A 10,265-nucleotide genomic window follows, 5' to 3' on the forward strand; every position below is an offset into this window, starting at 1 on the left:
GTGGTGTGTAGGAATTATCAAATTTGTTCCAATAGTAACCTATGACCTACGGTACTACCCATAATCGCCAATAAGATTAAAATTCATTTTAGTCTTTTTTACCTAATAATACACTGGTTAGACATGCGAACATGGTCTTATCCACTGGAGTACTAAACTAACTCGGAATTTTGACACTAGAGCGGGTCCATATCACGTGGTGATCATACGGGAGCGTACCCCGCTCAAGTGTCACAATTCTCAGACCGTGTGAATTTAGTACTCATGTGGATTAGACCATAGCTTATTTGTTCTAAAATATTTGGACTGTAAAAGGAAACGTATTGACATGATCACATACATCTACTTATTCAAAGAAACACCCGGTTTGCAGAGTGATATTCGGATAGTTTAGCGTATAAACCAGATCACTATGACAGTGACTTGGTGTTAACGTTAATTTATCCATGTAATCGTTCATGAAACTCACTGATACGGATAAAACGATGTATGCGTTTGCAGATGACAAAAGTAAGAAATTCAAAAAAAAATCAAAAAGTCTTCTTCAGTTAACTTTTGAATTTCAATCTTTAGCAAATTCAGATTACTTCACCAAAATTGTGAAAATATGCAAGAATGCAGTTGGGAACACAAAAACGCGTTTTCTCTGCAAAGGTAGAGCTTGTTGTTACGTCGACCATGCAAACATGGGCAGGGTAGTTCAGCAGTTCGAATGTTTTGTTTACTTTGTAGCACAGTGTAATGTATACCAAATTGTTGTTCCAATTTGCTCAAAAAACAGATTGAATGATGGAAATTTACCTTTTAAAATAACTTCCCTTTCCTGCTGAAATGGCTATTAGTTCTGCTGATATCGATGTTTGAACAAAAACCAAACGAAATTACAAGCACGTGCACATCAGTCGCCCAAAGATTCGCCAATTAGCAAAGGCAGACGAAATTATCAACGGTAAAGCAACGAGACGAAACCGTACCTGCCTAGTGCTGTGTAGAACGAAGTGCTATGTCGAAAGCATTATAACCCAACAAAAGCAATACAAAGCAACTTTTAGTTAATAAGAAAAGTCTTAATTAAGTTCAACGATAACGCAAATAAAATTATTTTTATAGTGCCAAGTATTTCAAAGTACATCCCAATAAAGTGGATGATGAACAAAAAATGGACGAGGGATGGAACAAAACGCAATCAATTTCAAACTACTTCACTGCTGTGATAGATTAGATAATAACTTATTAAGTGTAAGATTCCCTTAATAGTAACCTTGGGATTAGGGAAGCATGTGATTGCAATAATTGAGGAAGAGCAAACCCTCATGTCAGTGGATGCCGGAACAAAATTAAGTAGAGAAGAATCAACTCTGTCAATCTCCATTTCAGTCAAGTGCTTTGTTCGGATTGGATTATTGATATGTAATTAGCATGGCAAGTTGCACACTTAGATGTTCCTTTGAGCTCACGATCTTTGAAAACACTCTAGTTAGAGCCACGGTTTCCTAGAAAATACTTGAAAGATACATACGAGAAGGTGAGCATTTAATTTACGCGTGAGCAATCGAAAAGCAACAATAGGGGAAACGTACACTATCAATCTGACGGTCAAAGCTAATGATTGGCCAAGCGAGCAATTAGTCTATCATTGATATGTATGTAAATATAAGGTAAACACTAATAAAAACCAGCTTTAATCTTGTAAAAAGAAATAAACTTGACTAACGATAAACAATCCGAACTACTAGCTAGAAATAAATATGAACAATCATTATTTACTTTGGCTTTAATGCTTTGAAGACCAAGTTTTACCACTTATATCACAACTACCATTTTAACGAGGAAATATTTTTCCTTCGTGCACAGCGCTCGTTGCCAGCCCAAATTTCTGTTGCCTTCAACATGGTTTTATCAGTTGGCTAAGGAAGGCGCCGTCCCTCATGTGCTACAGTGAAAACCTCTATGAGTCGATGTTCTATTAGCCGAAAACGTCAATCATAGGGAAGTTTTGTTCAAAAGTCCTCCGGAGAATTGTAATATTACTCGAATCAAACAACACACATCACTTCGTGCTTATTGCGTAAATAAATCATCTGTATCAAATACTTGAGAAATAGGGAGCCGTTATTCTTGGCACTTTTGATTCTCTTCGGTAGTGAAGTTTTTCGGAAGCTTATCAGTTCATATTTGGCCACAATATGCGTCGTATTAATGTACTTCTTATTGCAAAGTATTAGAGAATTCGGCCGAGAAAACTCCCCATGCCAAAGTGAATCATGAAAATGCTCAAGTAGCTCTGTACCCTACATACAGTCAACTCTCTCTAACTCGATATTGAAGAGACCATCGAGTTAAGAAGGTATCGAGTTATAGCACGCTAAATCAGCGTAAATGCGATCCAAGAGACCATCGAGGTTACCATGAAATCAACTATGTTTCTCTAATTCGATATCGTAATACTGAATATCGAGTAAGGGAGAGTTGACTGTAATAAATTATGAACTTCCCAGTCAACCAAAAGTCGCATGAAAGTTCACGTAATAACTCGTTGATTTATACAAATTACATCAAACCTGCAAAACACGGTGAATAAAATCGTCAGATCGATGAATTTCCTCGCATAAAACGCGTTTTTTCTGAGTTCATTTGTACATTTTGTTTCGTCCCATACACTCATACAAAGTAAATCGAATCAATCCGTAGCAGCTGTCAAATCAACATTTGTTATCATAGGTTAAGTCGCATACGATCACAGGTTAGTTCGGTAGAAAATGTATACACTCGCATTGTATGCTATTATGCATCACATAATATATGCACGTATATCGCCTCCAATTTTATACGTAGAAGGCCTTTTCGCGACATCTTATAAGTGAAATTTTGCACATACAAAGCCTCCATTTGATTTCGTTATACCGTTAAGTCACCAGTCACCGTGCGGGCTCCATTCACCATGCACATATACAAATTCCTACAGAATATTCATACAATTTTCACAAATTATTCTTTTGTCAGCAAAATAAGGTAAAACTGATACAATGAAGTAGTTTTTGTCACAAAGCATTTTTATGTAGTCAAAATCATGTGAATTCTGTTTGATAATGAGATTTTTCAACACTCTTAGTAGAAACGCCAAAAATTACCATTTTTCATTTTAACGTTAGAGTATGAAATTTTTCAAAATTTCAACAAGTTTACTCTGTGGATACTACTAGTTAGATGTATTTCATCGTATGAGCAATGAAATTTTATGCAATTTATAATTTTTTATTGTGTTTTAGTCAAAACCTAAATGCACGGTAAATGGACCCTTTTCAATATGTATGGTTCCCATTACCGTGCATTACTGTAAAAAGCTTGAAATTATTCGGTAATATTAGATTTATTGTTATGTCGTGATTAAAAAAACTTCATATTGAGTGTTTGAGTGAATATGAAATGGTTTGGACAATACAGTCAAACCTCCTATAACGATTTTAATGAAAAATTATTTATTTAGTAAATTTTTAAACTTTTTATGGTTTTTATTATAAATGAAGATTTTAATACTCTTAAAAATGAGTGCGCACACTACTAGCAACTTAGTTGCTCCATTGCCAACGTTTCTTCAAGATACAAAATTAAATCATGACGAAAATTATATGCACGGTAAATGGTGACATAGAACGGTACGAGGCGACCTTAACTTAACATTTTCAAACATATTTTTAGAGTATTTTTTGTTATCCAACACTAGTTTTATATTTTTTCCTGAATTATTATATAATTGCACGCTACGTAGTGGTATTCTAGTACGCATCAAATTATTTGGAAAAGTTATTCAATTTATTGAAGTGCAAATTTTTCTTAAATGCACGGTGAATGGAGGCTTGACGGTACGTACATTTTGGTTGTCTGGGTTGAATTTGGAGTGAATCGTTATCAATGAAATCTAAAACGGAAAAATGCACCAGTTAATCATGACTGGATAAGTCATTGAGATTTTAAATAACAATAGCCAAAATTATATTCATTCTCTTAGATATCATGAGAACTTTTAATTCGACTTCCATAGATATATTATTAATATATAATAATTAAATATTTAAAACTGGGAATTCTATATTGAATCTGTTGCGACCAAATTCCATGGATACTTTTCTTCCATTGAAGATCCACGTGATTTGGATGATGCTGTTGATAAAACAACATCTTACATTATAGAAGCTTTTGAAGAAGCATGTCCTCTGCGGTCTAGGAAGACTACAAGAGGGACCATATTCCTATCTGACTAGACTCAGGAAACAATGAAGAAGGAGTTGCAACAGACGCCATTCAGCTAGATCAGACTCATTCAAGTCGGCTCGCAAGGCTTACAAGAAGGCTCATCGATCTACCTTTTGTACAAATATTTACAGTTTGAGCGAAGTTAATCTGCTGAATAAAATCCTTGCAAAATCTAAAAATTTCCAAGTGAACTAAATTCTTCTACCTAATGGTGACTTTGCTACTTCTAATGAAGATGTTTCAGAATGTTCATTCAATATACACTTCCCCGGATGTGTGGACATAGTATCTACAAATTAACCAAATGTTGTTACGAGTCTCTGGCTTAGGCTCGCAGTGTCGTAACTACTGAATCGACTCAATGGGCACTCAATAGCTTGCTCTTTTCAAATTTCCAGGAGCAGAGATGGGATTTATCCTGTTCTGCTCCAGAAAGGATTTGAGTTTATTAAACATGTTTTAAAAAAGTTGATTGTTAGCAGTTTTGCTACCGGGTATATTCCCACATCCTGGCGTGGTATTATGAAGAAGCGAAGAGTTTTAGACCAATCAGTCTAACCCCTTTTCTTCTGAAATGTCTGGAACGCATTATCGATCATCACATCCTTGATGTTTATTTGACAAACATGCCTCTTCATGTGAATCAACATGCTTACCAATCTGGAAAGTCCACTGTGACTCTTTTACACAAAGTTGTATACGTTCTTGGGTGTTTTCTTGGATATTGAGGGTGCCTTTGATAACGTGTCTTTCGATGCCATATTGGAAACTGCACGAAACCATGGGCTGCATACAATGATTACCAATTGGATGCACTGCCCATACTCGCATAACAGTCCCATTTGAATTTTCATCACTTTTGAGTTTTCTTCGTGAATCGTACTTATTACTAGTGTACTTCTTGGTAGCTTACCTAAAATTGTATTTTTGTATGGACAAAATGCGAAAAAAATACCAAACTATGTGCGTCCCATATTGAAAGTACTGTAATCCGGGGGCAAATTGATCACTATTTTGCAAGTTTTTGTTGTGTTGTCCTTCATAATTCAAATATTGTCAAATAAATTTCGACAAAACCAGTACTTAATTAATCGTTATCAGTTTATGTACTCGAATTTTCATGAAATACAGTCAAACCTCCATGAGTCGATATTGAAGGGACCATCGACTCATGGAAATATCGAGTCATGGAACAGCTATTCTTTGGAAAGCTGTTTGAAGGGACCATCATAGTAACCATGATTTTATGTTTTAAGTATGGTTCCATGAGTCGATATCGAGTAATGGAACATCGACTCATGGAGGGATGACTGTAATATTTAACATATCAGAAAAATAGTTTAAACATCAAAAAATTAAAATGACACACTGGGGCGAAATTGATCACCATATAATAAAGCAGATTCAAGAATTAAAAAAAATCCCTATCTACTAAATTTGGGTCTCCTGAATCTGAAAATGATGTCAAAATTCTTACAACTCGAGTATTTGATCGTTTTATTGCAAAATTAAACTTTGAAAATCTACCTAATACGCCTAAATGTAGGCAATTTACCTTGAAATCAGCACATTGTTTGAAAATAAACAGTTTTATGAGCAAAAATCTATACTTGCTATGCTGTATGATATCAAAAATTAGTTCAGTAGTGCATACTCAAGCTTACACAACATTTCAAACACTTGAAGTATACATGTAGGCATATCGCCAGTGGATTGTTTTGCACCGAAACTTCCAACTGTATTGCTTACACCTTCAAATAGTGTGAATATTTCTATGCAAAACTGACTCTAATAAAAATGAAATAGTTCAAAATCATCATTAGACATCTATAAATTTGAAAACATGGAATGTTTGTGGTGCCAACGAAACCTTCAGCATCCCTGGTAGGAAATGTTTTTTGGTACCAACCTGATCAAATTCACCCCAGTGATCAATTTGCCCCCGGTTTACGGTACCCGCATAACAGTCCCACTAGTAGATTACGATGAAATTCAAGCCAACCCTTTCCTGTTATGGTTCCTGTAATCTTGCATCGTAGTTATCATTTCAAAAGAAAAAGAAATACTACTGATTTGAGTGTTTTAGGTCACCTTTATTCCATAAAAATGTAGTTTTTGCTTGACATGACTGGCGATATTAATGGTTGAAACATATTAAGTTTTTAATTCTTGCGAAAGTCTAAACAATAAACAAGATAAACAGCATTCCTCCAAGTCAAAGCTATACCTGTCACATCTCTCATACTCTAGCCAATTAGTAACGAAATCTTCGCCTCCGGTAGGTTCATCTTCCAACGACGTGGAGTGGAAAGCTTTTCCCACTGGTATCGTCGAAGGGCCAAACTGTGTTTGAGCGATAACTAAAGATGAGAAATTAGAAGGCATATCTAAGAAATTTGTAACAACTTTGCCGAACTCAGGCTTACCAAAGCTTGCCCGATTTTATACCTTGATAGCTATTAGTATTTACTATATTTCCAACCCAACATAAACGTACTGCTGATGAATCCAAGGTACTATTAATATTGGCTGGCCGCAACATTACCATCTAGCCCAGAAATGTCTTGAACACTGTCGCTATCACCACCGTATAGTTTATTGTTTTAAAGGAACTATTGTAATTAAAATATGATAACACTAATTTTAGCAGCATCAAATGTTCAAAAACCGACATCTCTTCTCGACATTGTGTCAAGCAGCGATTCGAAAATTGAGTGTTTGCGGATGCCCCCAAGAGGGAGTCTTGTCACCATTTTTGGGGAATCTCATAGCAAATACGCTATTGAGGCAACTCAATAATTGTGGTTTTCCAACTTATGGATTTGCCGACGACTATCTAGCTTTGATAGTTGGTACCGTAAAATCGGGTGTAATTGATTAGAAGAGTGAAATTGATCATCGTATCACACGATTTTATTTATCCGTAATGGAGCACAAATATCAATGTAAGCTTTTTAAAGACACTACACGTTAATGCTTCCAGTGGGCTATTTGCCCTTTGAAGGAAGCACCACACTAGACAACGGACCAGCATGCAACGCCCAGTGGCACAGTCGGAAAACATTCCTCTCGAAAAGTTTTACGGCCTGAGACGGGAATCGAACCCACACTCCTTAGCACGATGCGGCTAAATGCCTCGGTGACACTAGCCGCACGGCTACGAAGCCCAGCTGCAGTAAATAAACGTTGCTTATCGTAACTATTGTCGAATTGTGTGTTGTGAAGTTGTTTTGCGTTAAAAAATGTTTATTACTACAGTCATCTCTCCCTTACTCGATATTGAAGGGACCATCGAGTTAGGGAGGTATCGAGTTACAGAACACAAAACCAATGCAACTGCGATCCAAGGGACCATCGAGTTAGCCATGAAAACCAACTTTTACTATGGTTCTCTAACTCGATATCGAGATACGGAATATCGAGTAAGGGAGAGTTAACTGTATGAAAATAATGTAAAATTTCAAAATCATGCACGGTGCAGTATTGACAAACACCTATGAACTTCTATTTCTAAGCAAGGATTTGAATATGGTATAAACCTGAAAGTTTGTGAGGATGCTTGAGATATATTCCTAAACCAGATTTCATTACCAAAACTCGTACCAAATAGCTCATATGGTTGAAATAATTGAATTTCTGTTAGATATCATTGAATTCCTTAAGAAATTGCATACATTTAGGCGTTTTCCGTGTAATTATTTAAATTTAACTGTTCATTATTTATATAAATATTGCATTGTTAAGAATTTGACAAGCAAATTCGGATACAGAGAGCTCAAATTTATCATGTGGAGTTGTTTTGAAAACTAACAATAATGGCATTGACAAGTGATCAATTTCACCCCGAAATGATTTTTTATTGTAGAGATATGTGTTAACACTAAAATGACATTTGTTAGAAAATTTCGCTACATGAGTCGATGAGGCTCACCTTCGTACTTGTTTTCCTGCATTTAGTTGTTTGGCATTGCTAACATTATAGAAAACAGACTAGAAAAACCGTGAAAAATGATCAATTTCACCCGAAATTACGGTATATGCATAAGCACGCTATTCGACCTGATGCAAAGTGCTCTTCAGGTAGTCGAGAGTTGGTGTCGCCAATATGGCCTTTCGGTTAACCCGAATGAAACATCTATTGTTCTTTTTACGGAAAGACGAAACCGCGATGGAATTCGACCTTTACGTCTTTTTGGGACGGAGATTAATGGAACTGATCAGGTAAAGTATGTCGGAGTCGTTCTAGATTCCAAACTCTCTTGGACACCTCACATTGATTGCAGAGTCAAAAAAAGCTTGCATGGCCTTCGATCAATGCCGGCGAACCTTTGGACGAACTTGGGGCATCAAACCCAAATATATCAAATGGATTTACACAACAGTTGTTCGTCCAATATTGGCAGATGGATGTCTTGTGTGGTGGCAAAAGGGCGAAGTGAGAACAATCCAATCAAAATTGGGTCATCTCCAAAGGATGTGCTTAATGGCGATGTCTGGTGCGTTATCTACGACTCCCACAGCAACGCTCGTGGCCCTTTTCGACGTTGCGCTACTATACATGCATCTTAAACAAGAAGCATTTTCTAGCTCTACTTATCGTTTATGGGCACTGAATCTACTGGAGAAAAATCCAGTGAATCGTAGATCTACACTTCTTCTTCTTCTTTCTGGCGTTACGTCCCCACTGGGACAGAGCCTGCTTCTCAGCTTAGTGTTCTTATGAGCACTTCCACAGTTATTCACTGAGAGCTTACTATGCCAATGACCATTTTTGCATGTGTATATCGTGTGGCAGGTACGAAGATACTCTATGCCCTGGGAAGTCGAGAAAATTTCCAACCCGAAAAGATCCTCGACCGGTGGGATTCGAACCCACGACCCTCAGCTTGGTCATGCTGAATAGCTGCGCGTTTACCGCTACGGCTATCTGGGCCCCTACTACATCTACACACACTTCGTTGTTTCCACTTTTGGTGGTTTGGGACAAAATTGTCCTTGCTCCAAGTGATCTCACAATTGCTTGTCACTTTCCTTACAGGACATTTATCACACAATTCCCTCCACGGGAAGAGTGGACGTCTGGCTATTTGGAAAGAAGTATATCAAACAATATAGAATATTACACTGATGGCTCCCTTCTTGAAGGTAGAGCTGGTACTGGTGTATATTCTCGTGAGTTAAGGCTGAGTCAGTTTTACTCACTTGTTAGAAATTGCACCGTTTTTCAGGCGGAAATATTTGCTCTTATGTGTGGAGTGCAATCAGCACTTCAGCAGCGCGTAATGGGTAAAGTCATATACTTCTGTTCAGATAGTCAGGCTGCTATAAAAGCTCTTGCTTCGGCCAACTCAAGGTCGAAGCTTGTTATCGCATGTCGAACTCAAATTGAGGAACTGAACTCTGAACAGTCAACTCTGTAAACCTTGTATGGGTACCAGGCCATCCATCGCTGGTAATGAATTGGCTGATGAGCTATCTCGCGATGGAGCATAGCATGACTTCATCGGCCCTGAGCCAGCTATTCCAATTTCGAAGTGCTGGGTGAAGCTTCAGATAAATTCTTGGGCGGCAACTCAGCACAAGCAATATTGGAATAGTTTGAAGGCATGTCGTCAAACAAAATTGTACATTACTGAGCCATCTTCAAGGGTATTTAACAAATCTGTCAAAGCAGAATTGCAGTCTTTTGGTCAGAGCGTTGACAGGCCACTGCCGAATCAACTATCACATGGTAAATATTCAGCGGGCTGACTCATTTGTGTGTGATAGTTGTGACTCCGATTATGGAACATCGTATCACCTGACCGTAACTGTCCAGTGTTTGCGCAAATGCGAATCCAATTACTTGGTTTATTAAGTGAAACTGATTTCAGAAGCCTGAATCTTCAGGACATTCTGTTATTCTTAACCCGCTGTGGTAATGAGCTATATAGGCGCTCTTTACGCTCATGCGTTTTGTTGTGCCCTTTTTAGGGCGCTGTTCGAACCCATTGTGGTATGGAGCTAAATGC

The sequence above is a fragment of the Aedes aegypti genome, chromosome 1 (genome assembly GCF_002204515.2).
Source record: "Aedes aegypti strain LVP_AGWG chromosome 1, AaegL5.0 Primary Assembly, whole genome shotgun sequence".
NCBI classification, from domain to species: Eukaryota; Metazoa; Arthropoda; class Insecta; order Diptera; family Culicidae; genus Aedes; species Aedes aegypti.